The sequence below is a fragment of the Elephantulus edwardii genome, unplaced genomic scaffold (genome assembly GCF_000299155.1).
Source record: "Elephantulus edwardii isolate Elephantulus edwardi_28Jun2011 unplaced genomic scaffold, EleEdw1.0 scaffold00081, whole genome shotgun sequence".
Lineage (NCBI taxonomy): Eukaryota > Metazoa > Chordata > Mammalia > Macroscelidea > Macroscelididae > Elephantulus > Elephantulus edwardii.
In genome coordinates this window covers 14,064,088-14,077,583 of record NW_006399831.1, presented here as the reverse complement: position 1 = coordinate 14,077,583, position 13,496 = coordinate 14,064,088, and positions in this window count along the sequence as shown.

Here is a 13,496-nt window from a genome sequence, read left to right as displayed (position 1 = left end):
AGCATTTTATGTTTGCTGTTCTGTTAAATTTTGCTATTCTTATTGGGGTGAGATGATATCTCATAGTTGTTTTGTGTTTGATCTCTTTTATAACTTACACAATATTCATTATAGACACATTTTATACTCATCTTGCCTCATTAGCAAAACAAAATATCCTATTCTCAAATTAAATTATAAATGCAGACTTATTATTACTGTTAGGTGCCACTGAGTTACCTATAACTCTTTGTGATCCTATGAACAACAGATCTTTACTGTGAGAAGTACAGACATAGAGATCAAAAGCTACAACACTTATTTTGAGGGGAGATAATTCTGTTGTCATAATCCATAGGGAATTTGGCTGCTAATCCAGAGGCCATGCTTCTCTGGTGATTCCAGTCCACCGGTGGTTCTGTGGGAGAAAGATTTCAACTCATGTAATTTATAGTCTCAGAAACTCAATGGAGGGTCAGCTATGAGTTTGTCCCAATACAATGACAATGAGGGGCTTTTTTGGTTTGTTTGGTTCTCGTTTTCAATTTAATCCATAACTGCAAATAACAGAGCCAAAATAAGCAATTGTTGTTGTGTACTGTTGAGTTGGAACTGACACACAGCTGATCTTCCAGCTCCTTTTCAGAGGCTTTAAATCATTCAGGAGAAGACTGGCCATCTTCCCCCCACCTCCACCCCCCAGGAACAGCTAGTGAGGTCAAGCTACATGCATTTGGGACTGGCAGTACAACTTCTTACCATTAGGCCATCAGAAGACTAGTAATTTTATTTAGTCATCCCAATTGTGCTTAATTCCTTACTTAAGAAGTATAACATCTTGAAATATTCCACACAGTTCCTAGTATTGTGGTCCTTTATGATTGGAGAGAGTATTTTTCTCGTTTCTGTCAAGACAGAACCAATTCACAGTTGATCTTCCCAGGGATTTTCAGAGGCTATAAATCTCATGGATGGAGAGTGTCCATTTTTCTTCTGAAATGGAGTTAATGGATTCGAACGACCTGCCTTTGGTTTGGCAGTACAACTCTTTATGTATTAAGCTAATTCTGAGCCAACTGCCAGGGGGAAAAGAAAAAAAACCAAAAAAAAAAACAAAAACAAAAACAAAAAAATAACCACTTGCTGTCAAATGAACACTGAACTATACTTCTAAGGCTTCTCAGTGGCAGGCTTTTGTCTTTGTTCTCCTTGCTCTCAAAGGAAGACCACCAGGCCTTTCTTCTATGCACTCTCTAGGCAGACTTAAACCCCCGGCTTTTTGGTGTATAGCCATTTTAACAACCCAGGGATACTAATATGAGGGAAACGTTGGTAAACTACTTTAAATTGTGGCTAATTTAAAACACAATGTAGAATAATAAGTGGAGGTATTTCTATATGGAGGGTAAAAAATTACTAACTTTACTCAAAATAATTTAGTCTTTTTCTTTGACTTCTGAGAGAGATCTCTAAGTCTTTGAAATGTCCTAAATAAGTCTATTATCTTTGCTACCTATGAAATCTTCAGACTACACCCAAAGAATTTGGGGTTGGATTTTTTTAAAAAATTATTTTATATTGATTTGTATACAAATTAATATATATTTCACACTATCCTTTATTCACATTGTGTTTCATATAGTAGTTCCCATTTATTATGTTTTATAAAATCAATCACCATTGAATTATACCCACCATTACCCTGTCTTTTCAGATCCCTGACAGATCTTTCCCAATTCCTATACTCCCTCTCTCCACCCACCAAACTATGTGACCCTATCATTTCCCCTCAGCTCCCACCTCCCCCCACACCAGAACCCTCATACACATATCACTGGTTAACTTTCTTTTTTTTTTTACAGGAAAAACAAAATATTTATGTATCATTATATCTAGGATATAATCAAGGATGCTTTAGGCAGAATATTAAATGATCCAGGAGGTATTAAAAGAAGATAGAAAGAATATACTGAGTCATTGTATTGAAAAGATTTGGCAGATACAGAAGAATTTAATGAAATAACACTTGAGCAAGAGCCTATGGTGATGAAAGAAGAAGTTCAAGCTGCTTTGAAGGAAATAGCAAAAAATAAGGCTGCAGGAATAAATGGTATATCAATTGACATATTTCAGTTAACAGATGCTGCCCTGGATGTGCTCACCAAGTTGTGCCAAGAAATTTGGAGAACAACCACTTGGCCAACTGACTGGAAGATATCTATATTTGTTCCCATTCCAAAGAAAGGTGACCCAACTGAGTGTGGAAACTACAGAAATATATCATTGATTTCACATGCAAGCAAGATTCTACTGAAGATTATCCAAAAACAACTGGAACAGCACATCAGCAGAGAACTGCCAGAAGTCCAGGCTGGGTTTAGAGGGGTCGTGGTACTAGGGATATTGTAGCTGATGTTAGATGGATCTTAGCTGAAAGCAGGGAATACCAGAAGAATGTCTGTCTGTGTTCAATTGATTATGCAAAGGCATTTGACTGTGTGGATCATAACAAACTGTGGCTGACTCTGAGAAGAATGGGAATCTAGAACATTTAATCGTGCTAATGTGAAACCTATACTTGGACCAAGAGGCAGTCGTTAGAACAGAGCAAGGTAACAACACATGGTTCAAAATTGGGAAAGATGTACGTCAGGGATGTGTCCTGTCTCCATACCTTTTCAACATGTATGCAGAGCAGATTATCCAAGAGGCCGGGCTCTATGAGGAGAAGTGTGGTGTCAGGATTGGTGGGAGATCTAGTAACAATCTGCCTTATGCAGATGGCACAACCCTGCTTGCTGAAACTGAGGAGGACCTCATGCACTTGCTGCAGAGGGTCAAGGACTGCAGCCTTCGATATGGACTGAGGCTCAATGTCAAGAAGACAAAGATTCTCACCACTGTAGCCATCAGGATGGATGGCAAAGAGATTGAGATTGTTCACAGCTACAGTTTGCTTGGCTCCATGGTCAACACTTTTGGCACCAGCAGCCAGGAAATCAAAAAACGTATTGCGTTAGGAAAGTCTGCTGTTAGGGACCTCTCTAAAGTACTCAAGAGCAATGGTGTCTCTCTGGAGACTAAGGTGTGCCTGATACAGGCCATGGTCTTTGCAATCACTTGTTATGCATCAGAGAGTTGGACAATGACTAGGGAAGGTAGAAGGAGATTTGATGCCTTTGAACTGTGGTGCTGGAGAGAAGTATTGAATGTACCCTGGATTGCCAAGAAAACAAACAGATTCATCCTTGAGAGGGTTAAACCAGGCTACTCCTTAGAGGCAAGGATTCTGGGGCTTCATCTGACATACTTTGGACATGTTGTAAGGAGAGACAGGTCCTTGGAGAGGGACATCATGCTTGGTAGGGTGGAGGGACAGCGCAGGAGGGGAAGACCCTCTATGAGGTGGATTGATTCGGTGACTGGGGTAATCGGGATGGGTGTGTCAGAGGCAATACGATTGGCACAGGATAGAGCAGGTTTTAGGGCTGTTGTACATAGGGTCACTATGAGTCACAAATGACTCGACGGCACATAACAACAACAGCAACATATGTAGGATCATATTTTGCTGGTTTGAAAAATAATGGTCTTATGCAATATTTGTCCTTGTGAGGTGGAGTTCATTCACCAAGCATAATGTTCTCATCTCTTTCAAGTTATGTAGTAATTTTCTAAATCATTGCTCCTGAGTGCTGCATAGTATTTCATCGTGTGAATGTACCACAATTTCTCAATCCATTTAATTGTGATTGGATATTTGGGCTGTTTCTCACAGCTAAGGGTTTATTGTTGAGATTGGCCAGGCCAGGCCATAAGGCCACCAAGTAGTGTGATATTAGCTGACCTCAATAAGAGGGATTACAGTTCAATCAGCGATCCCCCAATAAAGCCTTTAGACATAAAAACTCCTTGATCTTTCTAGATATTGATACATCTGAGAGGATCACAGATCCATTGCAGAAATGTAGAAACTCTAAGTTGGGAATCTTCCAAAAATTCATTGCATATATCTCATTTAGTATTGTTTTCAGCTATCATAAAATTGTAATTATAAATATAGAACTTTCCTAGATTCTTTGAGTCATTCTAGCAAATTGTCAAACCCAAAAGAGTCATGAGAGCCGGCAGGTCAGTATACATTTCCAGTGGGTGGCTAAGGTGGGATATTACATTGGTGGTTTTCCGGCCTGCCTATCCTAACCCAATAGTTACTTCATTAGCATGCAGAAGAGAAAGTAAGAGTAGGAACACTGAAATGGCAGGGGTGTTAACAGTGTAGACAAGTGGAAAGGGTGATGAGGAAAAACGGGAGAAGAGACAGTAAACCAAAAGGAAAACAGTGTGGAAATGTCAAAAGGTATCGTTTAGGAGCTAAGATTGACCTTGACATAGGAAGTTGAGATCTAGAATTAGCCCTGAAGTTTCAGAATTTTGGGTTTTGTCCCTGGGAGAAAAATGAAATCTGAGAAAAGTTCAAGATCAGAGAATGGAGAATTAATGCAAGGAAAATTATATCTCAAATATAGCATTTCAGCTTCATTGGAGGTTATGGTCAAGGGGAAAATGGTAGTGGCCTATATCTGCTCCTAAGAGTAGTGATAGATGAAATAAATGCAACTGAGATGTACTTAAGAAGCAGACTGAGCAAAGCATCACCAAGTGGTGTTGTTGTTGTTGTTGTTGTTGTTGTTGTTGTTGTTGTTGTTAATTGCCATCAAGTCGAGGTCGAGTCATAGCAATTCTATGATCAAAATATCTATTGCCTTTCCATAGCTATCGTTTCTCCAAGTTCATGGAGTTTCCAGAGGCATGTGGTTTAGGAAATGGATGCCACTTGTAAAACCTGTTTTACAACCAGAAGCTCCACCAAACACTGTTCACAATGGGAAACTGTTATGGTATTTGATATTCCCATGGCACAAGGTTTATAGCAAACCCAGGTTACCTCATACAGAACATTGACAAAGAGTGATGTGCAAAGCAGAAGAATGTTCCTCCAGATGTAAAAACACTAGTCTCATTTAGCAGTGGTTAAGTGTTGTCAAGTCAAGTAAGACTCAGGGTAAGCTTAGTACAAAAGACTTGAAATCTGTTCTATAATTAACATAATTTCTGTACATTTATAAGAGAGTAGGTTGTAAAATAGAAAAAGGAATTCAGCAGGAGAGAAAAATAGTCAAATGAGACAAATAGAGAGGAGGTTGTGACAAGATCAAGGTTAAGCATACTGAGTATTCTCTGAGATGATGCATTGATCACGGAAAGAACAAACAAGGTCTCTGATCCTTGTGTGGTGCAATCAATTAACACCTTTGACTGCTAACCAGTTGGAGGTTCAAGCCCATCCAAAAATGCCTGAGAGGAAAGACTGGTGATCTTATATCTGAAAAATAAGCCATTGAAAATCCTATGAAGTACAGTTTAACTCTGACATAGATGAAGCAGCATTATGTTGTCATTGACTCGCAACTAGATTTCATTTAGACAAGATTTAAACTTTAGAAGAAAGACAGTAGCAAAGAGTTAACCATGAACTAGATGTGACCAGTTAGCTGAAAGAGCCCTTAAGAATGATGGACTCAAATATAAACTTGGAACTTAATTAGAATTGGGCACGTTTCATGATAGACTTCTCTTTCTTTGATATTTAGAAAGTGTTCTCCCTCAGCTGTTTCTGGTGAGACAGAAGACAGGTTAGCATCCAAGGAGAGATTTTAGCCTTGTTCATTCAGACTTTAACTCAAGATCCAAAGCTCACTAAATTGTCTTAATCTATTTTCTCACCTGAATTGGCGTTTTCTTTTGAAACGTTCCACTGAGCTTAGAGTTCTAAAGTAGTATGTAAACAGTAATTGATTTTCATAATTTTAAATCTTAAAACATCATTCTAGTGCAACAATGAATGAATGGAAACCCAAAATCTCTGTAAATGTTCATTAAAATTAATAAAACTTAATAAAAAATTATTCTAAATTCTTCCCATAGTTGACATTATCTTTATCCTCTGACGTAGTAAAGAAATTGAAAACCAAACTTATTGCCATCCATATAGCCACACTTATGGTGACTCTCTACATCAGAGCAGACCTGTGAAGAGCATGATTTCAATGGCTCATGTTTCAGAAGGAGATTACCAACTTTTTTGCCCCCCTGAAGCTCCTTTAGGTCTTCTGCCCAATCTTTCAGTGATAAGCAGAGTATGTTAACTGTTTGCACCACCCAAGAATGTCACAACTGGACTAAAGGAACTTGCTTTTAAAAACAGAAGGTTTCCATAAAAATACAAGCTTATTGATTTGACAAGTGGACACTTGTAGAAGCTTTACTCCAAAACGTATCAGTGAATGCAAAAATAAACAGATTTCCACCTCTGTTTTTTTCTTTTGTTCCATTTTACAAGCCATTTTGCTATCTCCTTCTTCCCACCTTCCTTATTTTACTTTCTTCTTCTGTATTACAGCTTAAAATATGAAGCTCTTGGTTTATGTAAGGCCTGTAATAGAGACCTAACTCTTAATACGAGTTTAAACACCATTCACGTTCTTTCTGACTGGTAAACCAGCCACGAGTCTTTGCCTTAAAGGAGAAAACTGACTCTCCAGTGGGCTTTCAAGGCTGTAAATTGTACGAGATGAGATTCCCTGTCTTTCTCCCTGGGAGCTCCTAGTGCATTTGAACTGCCATGGAGACCTCCTTTGGGCTCGCAGTGCAATTCTCTGTGCACTGTGGATGCCACTCGAACTCCCTACCCTAAGGAATAGTGCAATTGAAATATGTTCATAAACACCAGTCATGGCTTAATAAAAGTGTCTCTATAGAATACATTTGAGTCTAGGGTCTCTTTTTTTCCTCTAAAATACTTTGTATGTCTTGTTTTTTGCCTTTATTTTTTTAATCCTTATTCCTCTTCCAGCCCCTTTGTCTCTCTATCCGACTTCCAGTTCCTGCTATTTGTGTCCACTTTTACGGTGGCAAAGATACTTCTTTACACTTTCCTAGGCTGTCTTCCACAGTCTTTAAAACCAATGGATGCTGAGTTCTATCTATCTGGGAGAGACAAGAAGCCATGTGACGCCTTGCTCTCCAGATGGGATTTCAGGGTGACCTTGTCTGATCACCCAGCTAACTTATGAAATACAGCCACTGATGAAATTCATGGCAGGCAAACTCCCTGCACAATACGGAGCAAGATCATGATGGATGGGTCTGCAATGATAGATAGCTCCTCTCTTGTCCTTAGTCCATGAATCTGGTTCATGAGTTTTCCTCTAGCAAGGACTGAGCTGTCCCAGAGATCAGATAACAACACTCTACCAGAAGCTGGGCTTATTATTGCTTGCTTAGGGATATCACTTTTGTTACTCAGTAGATGAAATTATTACTGGCCATGTAAGGCTTTGGTCCATTTCAGTTGTTCTTAAATTAAACAGATACACTAGCATATGGCTCGTGATTCTTAACACTGTAAAACATTTCTCATCTGAAGTACGGACAAAATATAAAATTCAAGAAAGAGGGAAGATTTATAAACAGAAGCTTAATAGACCCTTTGTCATCTGTTCATTCTATAAGAGAAATAGTACAATTCACTGTCATTTTAATCCTGCATAGTTGGGCTTTTGATTTCTTTTTTTAAATATGTGACACTTTGTTAGTATTAGGAAATGAATTAAAAATATAAATATGGAAAAAATGGAATAACTTTAATATGCCTCCTTATGTTATATCATTACTCCTCATAGTGCTTCTGAACAATTTATGCAATTTGTTCACATCTTCATTTTACAAAGTGTGAAACTAAGGAATCAAAAGGCTTCAACATACTTAAGGTCACATGGTGACTCAGTAATGTTTTCTGATTTTTGCTTTTCTAACAGGAAACATAGGGAGTCTGTTCCTCCTCTGATAAATAGGAAATTTATCTGAAATGAAATGGTTATTTTAACAGTTGGTGCTTTTATATCTTTGGAAGATTATTGGCTCTCAAGAATGTAACATAGCATGTAGTACTTTTACTACCTTACAGCAATATACTTATTTTCAAAATTCTTATAAACAAATTCTTATTCCCCCCACTCATAAAATTCAGAGTGTCTTTCCTATAGAAAACACAATTCATAGACCCCAAATGAAAAAGAAGCAACTGTTAGAAGATGAAAATCTTTGTAAGAAGAACATCTGAGAAATAGAATTTAGTTATGCAATCAAGCTTCTGGGTCTTGGTTCTGATATTGGTATAAATAATGATAATGGCCACATCTACATGAAACAGATGTAGAAAAATCACTTCTGTATCCCCAGTGCCTGGCTTAGGATAATTACTAATCCACTGACTGCTGTTGAGTAGGAACCAACTCCTAATTGACTGACTCTCTGCTAGGGTCCCCAAACTAAATTGCCTGGAAAGAGATTGCCCATTATTTCTTCCTTAGTGCTGCTGGAGGATTCAAACTGCCAGAGAGCCTCAGCCTGTGGATTAGAAGCACAACTGCTTGTAGACTAGGTGATCTGAGCTTTAAAATGGTACAGGACACATGTTTAGCAGGTAAATATTGACTAGAAAAGTAGATGGTGGGAGAAGAACCAATGATAATCAATATCATACTTACCATGTCCAAACATATATTCACAAGTGATCTGTTAATTATATCTTCAACCCAAAGATTTTTCAATCTCTGGGAATTTCAATTCAATGACATTAATTGAAATGATAACTTCTAGTTCAGGCAACTTTACAGTTGTTGTTGTTGTTATGTGCGATCTAGTTACTTGTAACCCTATTTACAACTCTGAACCCTGCTCTATCCTGTGTCAACCTTATTATTTCTGATGCACCTACTCCCATTGACCCAGTCAATGAATCAATCCATCTCATAGAGGGTCTTCCTCACCTGTGCTGTCCCTTCATCCTCCCAAGCATGACATCCCTCTCCAAGGACATGTCCAAAGTATGTCAGATGAAGCTTTAGAATCCTTGCCTTTAAGGAGCACCCTGGTTTCACTCTCTCTAGGGTGAATCTGTTTATTCTCCTAGCCGTCTATGTATATTCAATGCTCTTCTTCAGCAACACAGCTCAAAGTTAACAATTCTCATTCTATCATCCTTAGTCATTGTTCAGCTTTCTGATGCATAGCAAGTAATTGCGAAGACTATGGCCTGGGTCACATACATCTTAGTCTCCATACTTACATCATTGCTCTTCAGTACTCGAGAGGTCCCTGACAGCAGATTTTTCCCAATGTAATTCTTCTTTTGGTTTCCTGGCTGCTGGACCAAGAGTGTTGTTCGTGGATCCAAGCAACCTGAAATAATTAACAGTTTCAATCTCTTGTCTATCACAATGCTGCCAATCAGCCCAGTCATGAGAATCTTTGTTTTCTTGATATTGAGTTTCAGTCCATATTGAAGACTGCAGTCCTTGACCTTCTCCAGCAAGTGCTTTAGGTTCTCCTCACTTCCAACAAGCAAGGTTGTGTCATCTGCATAACACAGTTTGTTGATAAATCTTTCTCCAATCCTGATGCCATATTCCTCCTCATAGAGCTCAATCTCCCAAATGATTTGTTCTGTATATAAATTGAAAAAGTATGGAAACAGAACACATCCCTGGTGTACACTCTTCCTGATTTTGAAACATGCAGGGTTTCTTTGTTCAGTTCTGATGACTGTCTCCTAGTCCAAGGACAAGTTTCACATAGCACAATCAAATGTTCTAGGATTCCCATTCTTCTCAGAGTCAGCCACAGTTTGTTGTGATCTACACAGTCAAAAACCTTTGCATAGTCAATGAAACACAGATATACATTCCTCTGGTACTCTCTGCTTTCTGCCAAGATTCACCTAAAATTAGCTATAATTTTCCTAGTACCACAACGTCTTCTAAACGCAGTCTGCACATCTGGCAGCTCTCTGTTTCAGTCATTTTGCATCATTTTCAGCAAAATCTTGCTTTTATATGATATTAATGATAATTTCTGCACTCTGCCAGTTACCTTTCTTGGGATGGGAACAAATATAGATCTCTTCCAGTCAGTTGACCACGTGATTGTCCTCAAGATTTCTTGGCACAACTTGGAGAGCACATCCAGGGCAGCATCTGTTTGTTAAAATATGTCAATAGGTATGCAGCCATTCCTGGGGTCTTGTTTATTGCCAATTCCTTCAGAATAGCTTGAATTTCTTCCTTCATCACCACAGGCTCTTAATCATACAATGTTTCATGAAATTCTTCTGTGTCAAACAATTCCTTTTACTACAGTGACTCTGTATACTCCTTCCATCTTTTTTAATGCTTCCTGGAACTATTCAGAGGTTATTAATTAATGAAGTATACCTTAAACATTCATATTTGCAAGATGGTGTGGAGTAAATTGTGCCACCTCAAATCATTATTTTTAAATTTTAATACTCATCTTCTAGATTTAATACTATTTGGGAATTGAGAAAGGAACCCTGGTGTTGCAGTGGTTAAACTGTTTTGCTACTAGCTGACAGGTTGCTGGTTCTCACCTCTCAGCTATCTCCAGAAAGAAAGATAAAATAGTCCAAGGGGGGAAGGGTGGTAACAGAGGGCTGAAGTGGGCAGGGGGAAACCACAGGGTTGCACAATTTGGTGGATGGATGGAAGTGGTAAAGGGAATGGGAAAGATCAAGCAGGGACCTGAAAAGATGAGGTAATAGTGAGCATAGTTCAATGGTGATTCATTTGATAAAACACAATATATGAGAATGATTGTTGGAACTCATAATGTAAATGAAGAAAAGTGTAAAAACACAAAGAAAGTTATGAATGTTTTTTAAAAAGCCTGTTAAAAATTTTTTAAAATTATAGTCATGGAAACTCTCTGAGGCAATTCTAATCTGTTCTAGAAGGCTGCTAAGAGCCAAAACTACTCAAGGACAAAGGATTTGGTTAAAGAAAGAATAGAGGTTTTCTTTGTTAGTATTCTATCTCATGTAGGGTGCCTTTTAAGCCAATCACTTTTGAGATATAAAAGGAACAGATTAGGCATAGAAGCAAGCAAGCACAGATGGAAAAAGATAGTTACCACACTACACGAAGATTGCCAAGGAACTGAGAAACAGAAGCTAAAAAAGAGACAAGGATCAACACAGAGAAAAAGTCTTCCCCTAGAGCTGGTGACTTGAATTCAGACTTCTGCCTCTTTTATGTGAGAAAATAAATTGATATTCCTTAAAGATATAGTGGTAGTAGTCCTTTTATAGCAGCACTAGATAATGAAGTTAAACAAGGAATTCAGAAGGGAGGGTCAGAATCTGCTTTTAAAACAAGAACACCAGAAAATTTTGATGTAGACATTCCGAGGGCCACCTTTACAAAAAGAAATCTCTCTGGCAGGACTTTCCTAAAGACGAAAAAACTAAACCATTTCTTGAGACATCAATTCCAATCATGATAGTCCTAGGAGTATTAGAGGAGAACCGAGCTCCAGAGTTTTCAGTGGTTGTGACATTTTGGAAATAGATTTATTTCAGGCCTTTCTTCTGAAGCATCTCTGACTGAACATGAACCAACCAACTTTTCAAATAACAGCTGAACACTTTGTACTATCCAGGAATTTTGATATGAAGATAAAGATTCAGGCAACTTATTCATTTATATGATGAACACTAAGAGGATTTCCTTTGTATAGAACAATAGCCTGCTCTGATACCACTCATCACAATTTCTACTCTTACCATTGTTATGGAACTTCAAAGAATACTTGAAGCTCCTGGGATATGGACAAAGGAAAGGTTTTATGAAACAGGTGTATTTAGAATCAACTCTATTAAGTAGAATTTCAGACAAGATGAGAGAAGAGGCTCTGGCTACCATAGATACTGAAAGTCATAACTGGCATGTGTCCAGACTTCAGGTTGTATCTATAAAAAGGGATGCATGAGTCAGAGACAACAGAAGGCCCCAATTTATTCCCAAATGTCAGGACACAAAAGGCTTACTTCATGTATCTCCTGGCCAGTTCCCATGATCACATTCCAGTTCACTATAATTCCCTTGGGAAACAATAGAATCCCAGGTGCAGTGGCTGGTTTCTCTCTCCCCCCAAGTCTCCTAGTTTCCAATATCAGCAAACTTGTTCTATCTCTCTCTTTCTTCCTCAAGGCTTTTTACTAGAAAGAATCTCTTACTCACTAACAATCTGTGTTACAACAGGATAAGGAATGAGATAGTAAGAGCCAATAACATGTAAAAATCAGGCAAGAGGCATAACTGCTAATACAGGCAACTGCTAGTATAGATTACAAAAAAGATAGATCCATTCTCAACTCTAACTTTTAAGACTTTATAGGTAAATCTGAACAGGTGTACATTTAGTTTTATTTTAGTCAAGAAAAAAAACCCAAGTATTTTCATTGAGGTAATTATGATAAAGAATTTGTTAAAAGTAAGGACTGGTGTAGTACCAGCAGTCACTGCACTGGAAAAATCTGCAGTAAGGGACCTCCCCAAATTATTGAGGAGTAGTGATGTCAGTTTGAGGACTATGGTGTATCTGATTCAAGCCATAGTCTTTCCAATCATTTATTATGTATCTGAGAGCTGAACAACGAATAAGGATGACAGAAGAATTGATGTCTTTGAGCTATGGTGTTGGTGAAGAGAACGGAATACCCCATAGATAGTCAAGAGTACAAAGAGATATGTCTTAGAGAGGGTGCAGCCGGAGTGCTCTTTGGAGGCAAGGCTTCACCTTGCATACTTCAGACATGTTGCTAGGAGGGGCTGTTCTTTGGAGAGGGACATGATTCTTCTATAAAGGGTGGAGGGTTGGCAAAGGAGAGGAAGACCCTCAACCAGGTATATTGACACTGACTGCCACAACAAACTCCTGTGTATCGGGAAGTATGAAGATGGCGTAAGATAGTACAGGTTTCAGATCTTTTGTTCATAGGGTCACTAAAAGTTGTACTCAACTCGACAGAACCTAACAACAACCAGCAAGGGCTGGTTTCATAGTGAGGATAAACTTACATAACATTAAAGAGTAAGTGCATCTCTAGGTGGTTTGAATCCACCAGTCACTCTGATGGTAAAAGATACACACTCTCCTCCCATTTAAGATGTGCAGCGTTCAATAAGGACTTGGTTAGACTTGTAATTAATTAATTAATTGTTGTTGTTTGTTGTTGTGGACCATCAAGTTGGAACCAAGCCATAGCTGACCCTCCATCAAGTTTTCACAGGCAGTTAATCGCACGGGAAGACATTGCCCATCCTTCTCCCATGAAGCAGAGGAGGCCTTGAATCACATGCATTCAGGATTACAGTGCAGCTTCTTGCCACCAGGCCACAAGAGCTCCCTAATAATTAATCAATTGTAATTAATCTTATCAAGCAAAATATGCCTGAATGATAAATGAAAACACAATAGGATTTATAAGCATTCACTCAAAATAAAGTATTAAAGACATTTATGTTGTTGTTGCTGTTGTTATGTGCCGTCGAGTCGTTTGCAACTCATACCGACCCTATGCACAACAGCCCTAA